The 19,946-nt window shown below is 25.6% G+C and overlaps 1 protein-coding gene across 2 annotated transcripts in view; it reads left to right on the top strand.

Moving 5' to 3' along the window:
* Nucleotides 1-19,946, top strand: part of LOC107169403 (uncharacterized) — a 332,658-nt gene that overhangs the window by 156,861 nt on the left and 155,851 nt on the right. For both annotated transcript variants that reach the window (XM_089216823.1, XM_089216824.1), the window contains exon 3: nucleotides 733-796. The gene's annotated coding sequence lies outside the window, so the exon portion shown is untranslated. The remainder of the gene's footprint in view (nucleotides 1-732; nucleotides 797-19,946) is intronic.

The raw sequence follows: 19,946 nt of genomic DNA on the forward strand, positions 1-19,946 counted from the left end.
AATCAAATATTATTTATATATCAATATATACGTATCTATAATCTTAAATTAAATAAAATAATTTCAGTTTTCAAAAATGTTTTTTCCAAGACCTACATTGTATGGGGCTGGGTACATTGAGTCCGAGTTAAGTTTGGTACATTTTGAAAGTGGTGAATTGAGTCCCGGGGAAAAATAGGTAGTAGGTATGTTGAGTCCCGGAAAAAATAAGGCAGTAGGTAATTTGAGTCCCAGGGAAAAACGATTTATATGCATTTAAAATTTAAAAATATGCACTACAAAATTTTTATTTGTGATTTTTGGACATTCATTGACTGCATGTTTATGATTTTTTAAATAGCAACATGCATTTTTATTGCATAAAAAATAATTATATAATTAATAAAAATGCATGTCGCTATATTCAAAATCATATACATGCAGTTAATTAATGTCTACAAATCACAAATAAAAACTTAATAGTGCATATTTTTAAATTTTAAATGCATATAAATCGTTTTTCCCTGGGACTCAAATTACCTACTACCTTATTTTTTCTGGGACTCAACTTACCTACTACCTATTTTTCCCCGGGACTCAATTTACCGAGTTAGGGTCATTTGGGACTCAATTTACCAACCCCGCATTGTATTTCTTAATTTAATTATCTAAAAAATTATATCATCCATAAAACAAAAATGATTATTAAATGTTTACTGAATAGCTACTCATTGGTTTTTACATTTGTTTTAGGGAAAAAGTGTACAATATCAACAAAAGTTATCAAGAATTCAGAATTTCCAATTGGCCACAATAGGTATGTACCTACCTGTATTTATTATATTACAATAAGATGTCATAAATCAATAATCAAAAATATTACAATAGTAAAATCTTGAAGAACTTTGTATTATTTATTTAATGGTCTATTTTGATTAAAACTAAAACATTAGTAATAAGTAATAACTAATATCCGTGTTGAATGATAATATTTTTGTATACCTACCTAATAAATAAACTAAAGAATTTAAATAAATTATCAGAAGGAATAAAATTAAATGAACATCTTGATGCATAGGTATACATTAAAACAATAATCCATACTATCCATTTAATATTGGAAAGATAAGAAGCATCAAATTTTAAAAGTAAATACAAGTTAACATCTATATCAGCTTCCGTGTCATGTGGCTTTTATCGTATTACTTATTGACCGTTGCAATTATGGTATCATTCGCTAACCATGATCTACCTGTACATTTCTTTAGTTGCGCTGAGCTTAACTTTTGGACACGACACGACACGACCGGTGACGTTGATATGAACCCGGCTTAGCTCATTACATCTACCGGCGTATTGTTTATACGAAAATATAATATGGATTTACAGAAATCTGAACACTGTAGAAAGGTCAGGGTTAATCACTGACGAATGTCTATGATAAGGAAGCGCAACTTTCAGAGAACCCCAAAATGTAAAAATAGTCCTCTACTTGTCTTTTAGTTTGTTATAAATATACTAGATTAAAACCCGTTTAGAAGCTAAAAAGTTAAAAACTTTTTGCATGACGTATAAAATTTATTTTAGAAAATATTTTCAAACTTCTGTCATACTTTTTTATTAAAAAAATGTGTATTATTTTATCAACAATTTATTAAGTTTAGTAGACTAAATTAAATGTAATCATAGGTAATGTATCTACTACAGTGCTTCTCAATCTGTTTAGTACTGCGACCCAAATTTCCCCCGAAAAATTTTTCGCGACTCACATTGTTTCACTTTTCAAAAAGTAGGTAATAAAAAACAAAATTTGTATTATATAAATATGTATACATTTTTATTAAGTATTTCGTAATAAATATATGACGAATTATTAGTAATCATTATTACTCACAATTCATCCAATTTCTTGGAATCTATATAATTTGAAAACATGAATTATTATTTGTTACCCACGTAAAAATTGTTCGCGACCCACCAAAAATTGACTGACGACCCACCAGTGGGTCGCGACCCACACTTTGAGAAACGCTGATCTACTATCTATTTAAGTATGACAGTATTTAATTTAGTTGTAAAAAGTGTTATCTATCATACACATTTCAGTACAATAATATATAAGTAATATATTGCAATTTTCAAATATTATTCGATTGAAATAGACGCTATTCATAAAATTATCAATTAATAATTTTGCTGTAAGCGTATTATTGAAGCTATTGATAATATTTCTAGAAACTTATTTTTTTCAATCATTCATTAAATAGGTTGGTCCTTAAACATATTTTTATGGAAGAAATGCTGAAAATGTGTGCCATAACTTCAAAATAGTAGAATTTTAAATAGTTTTTAAAGACTTAACCTAACCTATCTATTTTAATTGAACTTTTCGATCATCTTGAATCATTCTTAAAAATGAGTAGAACTTGTGATAACACTTTAACTAGGAATGTATTTTCAAATATTTATATTTAAAATATTATTTGAAAGTTTTTTTCTTCAAACTATGAAATTATATATAATATAAATATTATAAATAGGACAGATTTGATTATTTGTACCTATTGAATAGGCTCCGAAACTACTTAACCGATTTAAATGACATTTGGTACATTGATAGTTTAGACACAGAAACAAAAAAAACATAGACTATTTTTTAATGCTAAAAAAGGGCTGTAAAGGGCTGTAATTGGCTGAAATAGGGGATGGTATATAATATAATATATACTATATATTATATCGCCGTGTCTACACGGCGTTGGCCTGGGTTCGCCGACACTAATAATAAATATATATAATATATATATATATATATATTTAATTAATGGTATGACTGTTATCGGCGTAGTTGTGACGATCTTTATTTATTATTAGTGTCGGCGCACACACACAAACAATACATTACACTCAGAATTTCCAAAAAACGTCGTTTTGATCAAATAAATTAAGACCGCGGCTCACTCGTGCGGTCGGCTTGCTATGCAGTAGTTGTGTGTGACAGCGAATATTTTCCCTATTTTTTTTTTTTTTTTTATCATTTTAAGATGCCCAAAAGACCAAGATCTCAACTTTCTACAAATAGCTCACAGGCTAGGGCAATAAAAATACGTCGTGATGGAGGATCTCCATCAGAAACTGAAAATCACCTTGTAAGTCAGAGAAAATACGCGTCAAAATCGCATGCAAGAGAGTCAAGTATCGAGTGTTCGCAAAGGCTTGAAGAACAAAATAAGAAAATGTACAAGCTCGCGCTAGGGATCGAGCTCTTAGTGTTTCAACCGACTTCGGAATCTTAGAGAAAGACAACAGACGTACACAGCTAGAGTTCGCAATTGAGTTTTAGCTCACAGTAACTTATTGCCATTTTTTAAGGGCAACGAAATGCAAGGGGTCAGCTAGTATAATATATTATATTAATTGAAAAGTTAGATTAGGAACTTTTGTTATTAATGATTTAGTCCATACAAAACACATAAACTCAACTATTTTTACTATATTAAAAATTATTAAATATTTTGTGGTAGGTACAACACGAGTAGGTGTAACAACACACTACCTTTTATAGTTTAACAACTTTTAACCAAGTGAATTTCTCCACTATAGTAATTAAACGTTTTAGAAGCTTGTAAAATCAATATTATCTGCATACAATGTTTTTGATCAGATATTCGTGCCTATCATGATAATGTTCAAAATTAATCAAAACTAGTAACACATTTATTCAAAAATAAGAAAATCGCTAAATGAGAAATCTAGTGAAAATCCAATGTTGTAAAAGTTTAAATTTTAAACGCTCATAAAAATTTAATTTGAATTTCTAGTGGACATTTTTTTTTTGTGATAAAGATTGAAAAACTTGTAAAGAATCTTGTATTAAATTTCCAAGTCATAAATTTAAAAATAAAATTTTTATGAATTTCTAGCTTAAAATAATTTGCGAATTTTCGTGATTTTTACGTATGTTGTCAAAATTCAAACTTTGAAATGCTTGTAAAAAAAAAAATTATGACTATGTATTTCTTCTATTTTTCAACTCCTATTGTAAAAATATGTTAGGAACCTTGTATTAAATTTTCAAGCTGTTCTACGCAACAAATAAATTATTATCGATATTAATTTTTAAAAAAAAACTAATAATGATGGAAAAATTGCATATGCCTATAAATAGTTCAACTTAAGTCAACATTTTTTTGAAATTGCATGGCGAATAGAATATACTTATATAAACATTCGGTGAAAATGGCATATATCTACGGTCATTTATTATAAAGTTACATTAAAAGCCAAAATAGATTTTGTCGAAAACTGATTGTGTTTAAAATTTCCCGTTTTTCCCTTAATTTTTAGTTTATTTATCCCGAATCCCGATTATTTAGAAAAACATTGAAATTTTTTTCTTTTGACCCCCCCCCCCCCCCCCAAGTACCAAATAGATTCACTTTCTGATCGAACGAGGTACTGAAGTTAAAAGTCGTAGCATTTGCCATTTTTATTGCACCAAAACGTGATGACGGACAAAAAAAAAAACCACACACATTATGGTAAAATCAATACATTCCTCGCTCCGATCAGAATCTAAAATTCGGGTTTGAATACAACACTTTTATAATTTTTTAAATACGAAATGTTTTCTAAATTTTTATTATTTTAATAAATTTCATCTTGGTCAAAAATTCCAACACCCAAAGAATAACTATGTTAATGCTCTTTTTTTTCTTTTAATTCTTATATTAACCATTTGTGATGAATCTATTGAATTACATTTTAAATGCATTTGCATACCTGAAATTTTCGTAGTTACATTTATTGAAAGAAAAAGGATTTAATTATTTCAAATTTGAAATAGTCTTTAATTGTCTCTAAAAATGTGATTATCATACTTTTAACTAGGTAATCATAGACAATTTAAACTAAATTTTACATTTATCTCTAAATTAAAAAAAAAAAACTAACGATACTGAAAGTGTATTACTTAAAATATAATAAAAAAATAAATCGTGAAAAAAATTTCTAAATTTCTAACATTCTTAGAATTTTAGATTTTTATAGTATAATAAGCTTTTAAAAAAAATGAATAATAATATTAGTGAATGGGTACTGTATAATAATAACCTATACATTTGTAAAAAAAAATTAACAATAATTAAAATTAAATTAACATACCGTACCTTTTCATTTATTTTTCATCGTCACTTGTTCATCTGCGTCAATATTATATTCTATATTTTTGTAGTGGTTTTAAATAGTATTGGCCGTTTCTAGAAAACTTGACTTATATTTATATAATATATCCTTATCAAATACATTTATATTTTTATCCATATGAAACATTGACAGAAATCATTTCTAGAAATTAGAAACTTAAATGGCTAAACATACTCAATTATTAGTGCACAGATCTCCTTACTAATTAAAACTTTGTCATTTCATGTCACTGACTTCTATTAATTACCTTCTCCTCCATTCATGCTAAGTAGTAAATCCCTGTCTTAATTTATAATCCTCCTATATATCCGCATATTGTAATACAGAGATTTGTTTACAAATAGTATTATAAATAGGTACATATTTAAATTGTACACAAGTTGTATGTTTAATGAATGTATTCATATCATGACAAAAATAACGAATTGAAATATTATTACATTTTCACAGCTTAGGTACTTATTTATACTTATTTATATATATTTTTTTTAATGTTATGAATTACACCGTACCTAATATTTAACATTAATACATAATATTTACTTTAAGCACATGCCATATTTATATATCAACATTTATTTAAATGTTTACAAAGTTTACGAGTTTATCGCTAAAGGAACTTAATTGTTTAATATGGGGTCGAATTATTTTTAGTGCCAAACTCCGTTTTTAAGATTCATCAAAGACTAATTAAACAGCATTATATTCAAACCTTGGTAAGATGTTTTTTAAAGTCGTATTAATCATACTGACAAATTTAATTGGATTGAGCAGAATAGAAAGGGAAGTTTGATTTTCATTGTTATTTATCTCAAACATGTTTAATAATATGTTAATATGAAAACCTAAATGAAATATATAACATTTAACGTTTTCAAACATAAATAACATACAGCAGGCATGTTGCTGTTAGTGAATATACGTTTTACTTAATTGAAAATATTATGATTAAAAATTACTAACCAATTATATTAATTATGTAAAATTTACATTATTATTTAATGCTATTGGATATTATACAAAATAAATTTTTTTTTTCAATCGTATTTGGGTATTTTTTACATTTATTGAGGGTTATAAATAAATAACAGATATTTTTAGATTTTGTAAGTGTGACAAACATATTTTTTATGTATTTCCTAATATGAATACTATTTATATATATTATATACATATTGTATCAACTTTTATACTTAGAAATAAAATATACCTAAAAGGTATAAGTTTAAAATTAATTATTGTTCCTGTCACGTTAAATAACTTTTAAAACTAAGAAAAATACAAAATGAACAAGCAATTTGTAAAATACCTATACACAATTGTGAGACAAACTACATCAGTACAGCTAGTGGAATTTAAAGAAATTCCTTTCTGTAAAATCGATACTTAACGCATACATAAATATGAGGTCAGAAAAAAAATGATAGTCAATTCCAAAAAAAAAAAAAATTATTTATCAAATATTATTGTTTAAATGTAGGTACTGCACTAATATAATATCAGCCAGAAAAATATTTATTACCAAGTAAAAACATTGTGGTGTAATTTGTACAACATTTGGCCAATCTTTCTTATTTGTACACAAATTCAAATATTTTTCTTTGGAAAGACTATTCGTAGGTACCTACTATTAATATGAGTTATTTTGTTGAAGTATTTTATAAATTTTAGCACCAAATATAAAAAAAACCCCATTTAGGGAATAGGGGCTAGTGAAATATTTGCTTCCATATACTTGAACACACTTTTGTGGTTATGTATTTAAGTATGAGAAATTAATTATAATTTGATATTATGAAACAATATTTTGATTGTTGAAATTATCACAAATCATATAAAAATTCAAACTGAAATTAATTTATAAATAATATTGTCTTCTACTCTTCTGTAGTTATCGTACATAATAACAATGCTATAATAGGTATTTTCTAATAATTATAATTAATAATAGGCGTGGATCAAATACACCACAGGTTCTCAACCTGGGGGGCGCGCCCCTCTTACGGAGGCGTGACAAAATTTCGGTTGATACCGAGTTGCGGTCAGGATTAAAATAGGTAAAAAAAAAAATCCGAGTTGCGGTTGGAATCTAAGCAGGTAAAAAATAAACAAAATCTAGTTGCGGTTGGGAAATATGATTAATATTAATAATTAGTTAAATATTAAATATTATTAATTATTATATTTTAAATATTGATATAGTTACATGTTATGGTTAGATTCAAAATACGTGTTTAACAAATGTCAGTGAGTCAATAGAATACAAATTTATAGTTACACTTGCACATAAAAATACAAAATAGGTACATATTTATCGAATAAAAATAATAAAAGCAAACATATGAGTAAAAACTAAAAAAATATTGTATATCCTAAAAAATATCATGTCTAATAAAAAAAAATAATAATAATAAATTTATAATACATATTACAACGGATCAAATTTGTATGACACGCTTTTCACAAATGTTAGTGAGTCAATTTCTTTATTCAAATACTGTTTAATTTTATTTTTAATAAATGTCTTACTTATGTTATCGCTTTTTTTATTGCTTTCCAAATCTACTGTATTGATTTTTGCATATGTGTCAATTTGAATATCTTTGATACACTTTAAAAATTCAAATATGTTAGGATGTGGCGATCGGTTTTCAGTTTTGAATTTAGAATTGAACGCTTCACTTCCATTATTCGTTCTCCAAACATTATTATTTCGTGATTTGTATGATCATTTGTCGTTCTAGAAAACACGTGTTCTTCGCCGATAGTGTATAGTTTTGCATTACAATTTTTATTCGTACAACTCCATGACATTTGATATTATTACGACCGCAACTCGGACAGTACCTATTACCTTCAATATTATTACGACCGCAATTCGTCTATTGCGACCGCAACTCGGACAGTACCAAAATTTCAGGGGGTGCGTGAAAATGTTGAAAAAAACACGAAAAATGAAAACGTTTCCGTTTGCATACATCAATCTTATAGTAGTGAGAGGGTAGACGTGAACTCATAAAATCGTTTGAAAGGGGGCGTGGACCTCAAAAGGTTGAGAAGCCATAAACTACACTATAAAGAATCAATTGTTACCTATATTTCTAGATATAATCATAGGTATGTCTTTTGTATACATTATAATACATAAATACCTATATGTATATATTTGATTCTTGAAGTTAGATACAAATAAAAATGTGTAGCTACTATTATATTGTAAATATAAGACATTATTGATCGAATGGTAGTTAGCTTTGAGATTTAAGTTTCTAATAAAAATAAAAAATTGTGAATTTTTTGAATTATTATTAAATAAAAACTAATCATTGAGAATAAACCGCTATTATTTTGGCATTTGAATACCATTCAATTTTTTAGCATTTGAATTTCAAACACTCACAAAAAATGTATTTGGCTTTAAATTAAACCTATTTTTAATACCAGTAAGACGAATTTTATACTGAATTTTCAATTCTATGAAATTCCAGTTTAAAATCCTATGAATTTTTACTATAAAATAATTTTCAAATTAATCTTGGTTTTAACGTGTTTTGTAAAAATTCTAACTTATTATTAATAATAATCACACCATTTTTTTTTTTTTTTTTTTTGTGAGGTGCTTAGATATTTCAGCATATTATTCTCAAACGTGTTTGTTTGATGAAATAACTCACTGCATCCATTATAATATTCATATTAGGACTCTTAATAAATCATTTTTTCTACTCGCTTGTATGAAATGTATAATATTTCATTTTTATATATAATAAGTATACTGTATAGCATAGGTTTGACATTCTCACCTCGTGTTTTTTTTTTTTTACTGAATAATTAATTCAACACACAAACCAATGTAATGTATTAACTTTATAAAGTCGATAAACTCATAAGATCTCATTTGTTCTCAATTTGATCTCGATTGTTTTAGCTGTCTATACTATGTAAACAGCAATATTTATACACGATATTTTAAGTATTTGAAAGCATTTTATAGAGGTATCTTAGACTTGTTAGCTGGGGAATTAGGGTAAGTTAGTATCGTGAGAGGAAACACATGACACGTTTGTAAAATTCTCGCGTGGCATACAATTAGAAATCTATTAATGTATCAAGCAATGAAGCGGATGCCAGATAAAGATTTATTATCATCATTGTCACTCACACGAATAGACACGTTAAATCCAATCAATCATAAATTACAGAGAAATGATTTCAGTGTTAAGGCACATGCGCATCATATACCTGTGACTGAGTGTGCTGAATAATATATTATCATATTTTAAAAAAGTCTTAATAAAAGCAATAATATTTACAGATCCGTCATGCCCCACTATTCCACAATTCTTAATAGGGTACAGACCCACTGTTACTTAATAAAATTTTTGTATTAAAAATTAATATTTTATGCTAAAATAATAGTTCTTTAAAATAGACATTTTTATTCAAGATAAATATATGCATAATAGTGAAATATTTATTAGAAATGTCTTAATAAAATATAAGGTTTAAACTATAGATAATTTGTGTTTTCAAATTACAGCTGAGATTTAAATTTTAAAATTACAAAAGTGACGTAATTATTGAATTACCTATTATATTACATTAGGTAATAATTATCTAACTAAACGAATATAAGGACCACGTAATAATATTATATATTACACTTTTTTATAACTTATACAATAGATATGTAAAAAATAAGAATAAAGTTTTAACGATTTTCACGAGTACCTACCTATACAAATAAAAATAAGTTGTGTCACAATAGTCACAATTAAATGTGTTTTTCATTTATAATTTTTGTGTGATTTAACAAAAAAATGTATTTGCATGCATATTTTGTTCGGTTCCATTCATGACTTTTCTATGTATATTGTATATATATATATATATGTATTCAGGTATTTGGTATTTTATAGAAAACAAATAATATTATTAAAAAATAATATGTTTGAGGAAAAAATAAAATTAAAATTGAAAAATTGAAAACTCAAGATGAATGTTTCACCTTTTAATTTATCATGCGCATTTTAATTACATGAATTGTATGAAACACAAATGATTTTGAGCATTTTTTTTTTTTTTAATAAGAATACTGAAGTAAAGGAAAAATTATGTATATTAAATGGCTACTTATAAAAATACAATAATACTCGTATGTACAGTATTTTTAATATTAGAATATTCATATATTGACAGAAGAAGCTACACATTGTGCAAAGCATCACTATATAATCATACTCTAACAAATTCTTGTTCCCTTAATCGAACTTCCAATATTTATGTTTGAATACCTAAATTCATTATTCAATGCAAATTTTATTATTATTTTGAAAATTTAATTATTTTTATTGGTTATAAACCAATATATTTTGATAATATACAATATTTGTTTAATTTATTAAAATATAACAAAAAATCTATTAAAAGGTGGAAAAGCAAACATTCATTAATCAGTGAATTGGTTACTGTTTGATAAATATTGAAAAATATTATTATTTTTACACTAATGTAAAATATATAAATTGAATTTGAATTTTTAAAAGACAAAAATTATTCTTGATTCTTGACTATGGGTGATGATTGTTTTAGGAGAGTTACTTATTAATATTATATTATATATTAATAATTATTGAAACACATCAATATACAACATTTATGTGTACGCATTTTATATTAGTAATGACCTAATGTAAAAATGATATTTAAATATTTTATTTTAAAAATGAAAAGTATTCTGTACAAAAATGATTTTTAGAATTAAACTAGTTCCTTATTGATTATTCATATATAATGTTATATATTTTAATAGATAAAAAAAATGTGGAGATGGCTTTTACAAAATTTAGTATGTTCAAATTCACGTTTTTCTATATTTTAGATTTCAATTTTGTATAGGTATATATTTGAAAAAAAATTTGAATTCTAATAAATGATAAATTGCACAAACGTGTATTAATATTTATAGATAGGTTTACATTTTGTTTTTAATGTTTTATTGATTTTGAGTTCAATACAACTTTTTAAATACATTTATGGCTGATAATAATATATACTTTTCACTATTATTTCTAATTCCCAATAATAGACTAAGTAAATTTAAAGAATAATATGTTTGCAAATAATTGCCATCGAAAATTCTATAAATAACCTTTGTAAGCGATGTGTCCCTAGCAAATTGTTGTTCGGGGTAACCACGCTTTTGATGGATATGTCTAACGACAATTGGACTGTATGTGTTTAATTAAATATACATATAACATTTATAGTACATACAAAAGAATGTATTTGAAATATAACCGAATCAATATAAGTGATCAAATACATCAAAATAATAATTGTACGAAATTACAATGCAATATTATAATATTAGAAATTAAATTATATCAATAAAATAAAACAATTAGCAAATTAAAGTAAACAAAACCCTTACCGCGTACTGCGCCACTGCAACAGCCGATAATAAGGTTTACGCGACAAATATCAACGTAAAAATAAAAGAGTACACAACAAATTACGCGGAACTTACCAACGCAATAAGACACGGTGAATAAAAACCCGTCAGACGGTCGCGGCGGCCTGTATATATAGGGACCGTCGTGGATAGCTCAACAGAAGGAGAAGGGGGTGCAGCGTCTAGAATAATATACTATATAGTGCTGTCGCGGTAACACAGGCACATTATCGAATGATCGAGAATATTCTCGATCATTCTAGAGCTGTACCCAACATCCACCAAAGTATATTATAAAATATGAACTATTTCATGAAATAAAAACCATTAATAAATTAATAAAGCATTCTTATTTTCTATGTCAAATGTTTGAGACATAGTGGTAATGGTTTTGGGTACACGTTGGAGTTCTTATGAGTATCAAAGAAAGGTGGGAAGTTAAGGATTAAAGGGGTATTAGAATAAATTAACGTACAAAAAAAAACATGGTTCAAAACGATCGAATATGGGTCACGCAGAGAATAATGGCAATAAGAATTTGTTTATCAACCCTTAATCGCCATTACTCGTATAATGCACTCTTGTTAACAATAAAAATCTAAAACGACTTTATTATCATGTCACGAACCATGTTCGATGACATTAATGATAACTTAACGGTACTCTCACTTTTAAAATATAAAAATGATAATTTATTGATATAGGTACCCATTTTATTATGTTTATGGACTAAGAATATTTATACACTATTTGCTATGCAATACAAAAATCAATAGAAGTTCTAATGTTTTTTAATATTGATTTAAATGGATGCCAGATAAAATAAAACCCATGTTACTACAGATCATATTTCATTGAATTTTCTAATAAATATATTATATGTGTACACATTTATACCTATGATAAGTAATAAGTATTTGTATAGTAAAGTATAATACGATAACGTAAATAATGATAAGGAATACTAAATCTACAAAAAAATCAATTTTTAATTCTTCATATTTGCTTTGTCCATATTATAAGAAATCGTAAATTCCTACACAAGATTAGCAGGTAAATAATTATACGAGTTGGTTCCTACAAATGAGATGTTTAAATTTCAACAACAAAAAAAGCGGTTAAGTGGATGTCGCTCTGCTGTACATAAGGTGATGGGGTGGACCTCTGACTAGGGTAGGTTAGATTTGAATGCAATGATAGGTATCAAATTTTATCGACACTTCAAAAAAATTTTTTCAGTAAAATTGAAAATTTCAGTTGTCTATAAATATTTAAAAAAAAGTCAAAATATTTTGAAAATCAAATATGTAAACATGTAAAGAAAATTCCAATCTAAATAACTGGTAAAATTTTCAAGTATCTACGACTAATACTTTTTGAATAATTACAAATATTTAAAATCGTTTCAGGATAAATCGTTATCATTACGCTATTTCGTAAAAATTTAAAATTCAAACGCACTTAAAATTTTTCCTATAATGATGCTTCGAGTTTTCTCTATAGCTACTTGAAGGAAAACAGTGTTGTATTTTTAATTCTTAGTTATAAACACAACAAATTTTATGATTTTTCAACTTCAAAATTACTTGCAAATTTTTTGCGTTTTTGACAGATTTCGTAAAAATTTGAACTATAAACGCTTATAAAAAAAAATTGTGCCTATGTATTCTTATAATTTTGTAATCACTATAAGAATAACTCATAAGGAACTTCGTATTAAATCTAACCGTATTTACCGACACTTCAAAAAAAATTCTCATAAAAGTCGAAAATTTCAGTGGTCTATAAATAACTTAAAAAAGTCAATTTTTTTTTGAAAATTAAACTGTATATAGATGAACATTTGGTAAAAATTTCAAGTATTTACAGTGATTAGTTTTTGAATTACCTTCAACCAAATAAAAAATTGATTTGGTTGAAAACTGGTTTTGCGTAAAAATTCCCGTTTTACTGTCATTTTTTTTTTGTTTTTCTCGATCTTTTTGAAAACTGTTGGAAAATGTTTACTTTTGACCTCTATAATTCACCAAGGATATTCAATTTCCCATCGGAAACCACCCCCAAAGTTTGAAAATGAAGCATTATTTCGACTAGTTATGCTGTACACTGACACAAAAAAAAAAAAAAACACATCATTGTAAAATCAATACATTCATCACTCCGTTCAGAATCTAAAAAAAAATAATAGTAGTAATAAAAATGAAGTTCTTACACAGCGAAAAAATTATCTACTTATGTAAAATTCTACACGATATAAATCACGTGAAATATATTATTATTATTTATTATTTTTAATTATTGAATTATGACATCTTTTATTTTTTTAAAGATATTATCATCAGGTTGTTACTATTGAACACATATAAAATTAACATATTGAGGATGATTGTAGGAACTGACTTAAATAATTTTTTTATTGTTGAATTTGAACGTATATAATTTTTCTGTCATGTAGAATCTAAAATTTTATTATAGATTGTTTGACCTGCCTGGGCATTGTGTAGGAATATACATTAACCGTTCATATAAGTACTCATACACGAGTGAGGTTCGATCCACAAGTCCTCAAAAACTGAAGTTCACTTTTAAATTATTATAATACATTATGTAAAATTAAAAATTTAATTTATTTCAAATACTATACCGAGTGGAATTTATCAAAATAATTTACATAAGAAAGGTTTTAAAAATGTTGTCAAAAACATACGCTAACAAATAACATAAAAAATAACAGAATTAAATTTTAAGCATATTTGTTTTTATTATTTTGTGTGTATTCGAAATTCTAATGCTATCTAGTGAGAAAATACTCGTAAAGACAATTCGATAAAAAAAATCACAGAATATATTATTATCGACAATTATACAATTTAAAGTTATTTCTCAAAATGTATTCATAAGTTATTAGATTCATTTTTATTAGTGTAGACTGTGTAGAGATATCAGATATTATATACATTTACTCACGACATATTTTAAACTTTATCCTAAATCTATATTACTAATTAAGGAAATTACATAGACCTTATACTTATAGTATAAGGTCTATGGGAAATTAAGGAAAATAAAGGATTTTAAGATGTATAGTTAAAGGAAGGATTAGGTATTATATGCTCTTCTATATAGTCTTAGATATTAAGTTTACCTACGTATTAAGTAAGTCTCTATAATATTTGTGGTTAATTTGAATCCAACCATAAATCATGACTGCAACTAGCATTTTACAAAAACCAAAAAATATTTTATTGTTGTATTATTCTAATGTATTACTTATATAATTTATTTATGTTACTTTTAGTATCGTAAAACTACTTTTTAAATAATTTATTTTTATAAAAATGTACTAACAACATAATTATTGATTTAATTAGATATAAGTAATGTTCGTTATTATGTAATAACAAACTATTTAATTTTTGTAAGTATAAATAAATATACAAATGCCAGGTACCTACATATCTAAAATGTATTAAATTATTATTTTTTTTATATAATATTATATTATGGATTATGTACCTAAATTATTTAAACTAATAGACAATAGCTGGTTATATACGTCTATTATTGTATATAGTAATATGATGTATATAAAAAGTTTACTTATGATGACGTGGTAACAATTAACATATCTTACTGAATAATGAATATTAGCATTCATATAAGTAAGTTCACAATATTAGATTTAAATATCAAGTTAGGTAAATTGGATGAAATAGATACCTTATTAGTATACCTACTATAGCAATAGTACCTTTAACGTAACTAGAGTCAAAAATCGAAAAAGATATATTTTTATCTTATAAGAAACAACGAAATCCAGCTCATATCCGTGGCATTTGGGCCTCAAAAATGTATGAAATAATAAATTATTTTCGATCGTAACGTTTTGAAGGCCCTAAAGAAAATAGTCATGGTCCAGAACATAAATACGGACGATAGCTCGGGGTGCGATTTAACCATGGCACTCTGGGTCAGCTTGTCACTGATGTAACTATTTACAATAAGAAGAACAAATGTTGTACACTCCAAAGAAAAATTCATCTAACTAGTGTTAAACGCACTTTCTTGCATATTGCATGATAAGAATATAAAGTATAATCATACTTCGAATATTTTGATAATAATCATAACAAATTGTTAACATTTCTGCGATGTTAATTTAAACTAACAACTTATAAATGTTACTTATACGCACTTATAAATATAAACAGTAACAACACGATTTTAGAAAATAAATATAAAATAAATATTTATCAATATATCTGTTTAATAGCTGACGTATTCTACAAAATTTTATACAAATAATAAAATATGTGTGTCTGGTTTTATATGAAAACATAATTACCTATCGATACATAACACCATTTATGGTTATTTATGAATCATAATTTATGAGTTATGACCAATAATATTTTCTGTACTTAATCAAATTAACTATTTCAAATTTTTATTATAGACAGTATAAGCTACAATGATGATATTTCAAGATTTCGTTAACTTTGTTTTGGACTTCTATAAAATATAGGTTGCATGAAATCTCTGAGCCTTTTAAAACTTTACATGCAATTGAAAATTAATATTGGTAATTTTAATAACCGTCTTAATATGTATATTTATGTATTTTTATATTGAACTAAAGGTTTTCAAAGTATACAAATATAAACTATAACTTTTTAATTTCATACCTACAATTTATGCAATAAAGTATGAATTGTATTGATTTAATTCACAAGTAAAAATAAAAATATTATTTTTACGATTCAAACATCAACAAATGACATAGATTACTGTTTTTAGAAAATTTTACTCTGTATAATATATTCGTTTTTGTTTTTAATAATCTGTCTATTAGTTACATAAGTGAACCTAAAGCAAATTATATTAGAGTAATACAATTTTAATATAATAAATATAATAATAGTAAAATCCTCAAAAATGTGAAATACAAAATTATATTACTTAGTATTTCCGTGTATTTATACTATGAGTAAGTAATATTAACCACAAATAATTTGAGTTAGTTTTTTTCATATTGTTTGTAAGTACTAAATATCTCAAAAGTCTCCAACTTTGTTCAATTATAATTACCTAGTATTTAAGTATAATACTACCAACTACAACTTTTTAATGTTTATTCAATGTGACCTATAACATCTTCGATAAAGTTTTATCTTTATTTAGCAATAAATTATGTTGTTATGAATACAATATATTATTTGTATATAATGGTTTTAATTTACACTAACATTTAAATATTGTTTATCGTTAATATCTTTAAAAAAAACACCAGGAGTAAAATAATTACATAATATAATAAATATAATTTGTTTGAAGGTAATTGAATGCAGTTTATTAATTTAATCGTAATAAGAAAATAGAATTACATAATATGTTTAAGTAAATTGCAATAAACCGATCAATTTAGTTGGGCTAAATCTATTAAATAATGGAATATAAAAAAAAAATGTTCGTTGATTGAGTTCAGAGTACCGTAGCTATCTTCCTAGTTCTTGTTATACATATTATGTCGTATATTTTATGTTTATATGTAGCTTATTGTGTTGGTTCAATACTTAAATGCATAGTATAATATATAAAATGTAAGATGTAACGTATATTACACAGATATATGTATATTATTTATAGAGATGTGAGCTCAGTAAATGTACTGGTAAATTTTATGGGTTAAGGTAAAATTATGTAAATATTACAAGGATTTTGTATCATTGTTAAAATTGAGTGATTCATCATTTCTACAAGTGTTATAAGTTATAGCTATAAGTTATGTACCTAATAATATATTAATTGTTGGTATTATTTAATACTACACATAATACAAACATGCCTACTGTATTAAGGCTTGTTTAGCGTTATTTAAATGTAAACACTGTATTTAGTATCAAACACACTTGGTCAATAATATCGTTACTTATTTAAGTGATTTGAATTTAAGGAAATATAATAATCATTATAACACAATTATATTATTACCTATCAATATTTTATATATTTTATATTGTTATCACTTATCACTTATCACTGATGATTAATTTTACTTTTTAATTTGTCTAAAATTGAACGAGTTACAATAAAATATAATCGCATTACGTGATTTTAAGTAGTTCTTCATACCACTAGTTTCTTGCACTAGTAAAATATATTATACAGGGTGATTCTTTTATCAAACAACACTCATTATTTCAAAAAATATTGATTTTTTTCAATTTTTTTTTTTTCAAAATTTTAGATCCATCTTGTTCTAGAACTATATATTTTTTAAAATATTTTCACCCTTATATTTATCAGGTAAACCATTATCAACTTTTGATTTTCAAATGACAACCTATACTTAAAATGTCATAAACTAAAAAGGCTATTTTTTCAATGAATTTTCACGTTTAAATTTTCAATTTTCGTTAATCCGTTTACAAGATATAGCCTCCCAAAGTTGGGTGGTTTTGGGTGGCGTTTGTGTGTTATAGCCTATAACTTATAGGTGTATGTTAGATGGTATTTACACACCAACACCATATAAGTGTTGTTTGATAAAAGAATCACCTTGTATATCTTTACGTATACCTATAATAACGCTGAGGATAAGTGCTGCCTACAGCATATGCAGCTGACGGGTTCCCGGCACACTCCTAGGAGATGACACGGCACTCGAAATGTATTATTGTAAAATCATATTTTTAGGTATCATCATTATTAATATTATTATTGTTTTAGCACCTATAATTTCAATATTATATCCAATAATTATAATTTGGTCCATCGGGTACCACACAGGCGTACACGGCTGTCATAATATATATATAGACCCGAAAAATTCATTAAAAACCTATAAGCGTCCAATATAAGAATAGTGGACTTCCATTTTATTAGTTTATGATGTCCATAAAGTTAAACACCCAACATTGCCCCACCAAATTCATATTTAGTCATTCTTTAGTAAGTTATTAGTACGTATTTGTAAGCACAAAATCAGTATTTGTTAGTCAACAACTTTTGTATTATCCCTGAACATTTACTAGTCAGGTCACTTCAACATTTTAAATTTTATTCCCACCCTCCAAATAGTATTCTACTAGTAAGTATTAGTAAGTTACTAAACGTAAATTATTAATTTAGCTTTTAGCATAAAACATAAAGGTATACATTAATATGATTTTTTTATTTTATTTATATTATATATTAATATAATTAATCTAAATTAGAATATAAAACATGTTACTTAATTTATTTCATAATTATTCGATATTTTTTTATCAATTTAAAATATTTATATCGGGGATATTTTCAAATATTTATCAACAATTTATTGACATATTATTAGTTACTTTAATTCGTATGTTTACAAATGTGCTATTTTTTTTCTGATGTTTTTTTTTATTTTTCAAAAAAGTAGGTATATACCTAAACCATTTTACGAGTAACTATTATACATAATATTATATAGTATGTTCTTATTCATACATATTATACATGTACATTCGATGGAAATAGAGATAAAGTGTTATTATTATTATTCTTTTTAACGACACATTGTTTAAGAATTGAACGATTAAATCGCGGTACTTAGAGTGACAAAACATAAGCTTAACTGTTGAAACTGTATACGTATAAAAAAATATTAGTTTGCTTTTTATGTGTTTTATTTTACTTCAGATTCGTGTGAGGGTTAGGTGTATAATGTACACGACAATAACCGTTTTGTGAATGGGTTGTTCTTGGCAACGACCCAACGAAAAACCATTGGTTAATATGCTCAGTAAAGCATGGAAAACCCGGAATGTTTGATAATAATATATTATTCTTCACGCACGTTGCATATAAAACAGCAGAGTATGCACCTGGAACATAGATTTTAGTATTTTACTGACAATTTTTCAAGAATTTCTCCTGCGATTACCTACATAGGTTTGTATGATATCATATGTGTAAAATATCAATTCTATGATATGAAAGTACAACCACCATTATCGTATTTCAAATAACATTTTATAATAAACTATAATACAACATATTTTTCATTTTTTTTTAGTTTTTACTTGTTAGTTATTGCATAAACATACTATAGGTAGTAAATAAAAGTTGCCATCAAACGAAAATTCATAATCTGAGTTACATATTTTGAGATGGGTTGTACAATTGACTGTGTAGAAGAAAAGAATATTCTACAATATGCATAGCCGCATAGGTTATAATGTCAAGTTGAAGGGATACTTATATACTGATGCTTACATTGGTAATACAAATATAGCTAAATATTAATATAATTATAACAGTGAACCACATGTGATCTAAA

Source organism: Diuraphis noxia, unplaced genomic scaffold (genome assembly GCF_037042655.1).
Source record: "Diuraphis noxia isolate RWA-SAM2 unplaced genomic scaffold, SU_Dnox_SAM2 contig0001, whole genome shotgun sequence".
NCBI classification, from domain to species: Eukaryota; Metazoa; Arthropoda; class Insecta; order Hemiptera; family Aphididae; genus Diuraphis; species Diuraphis noxia.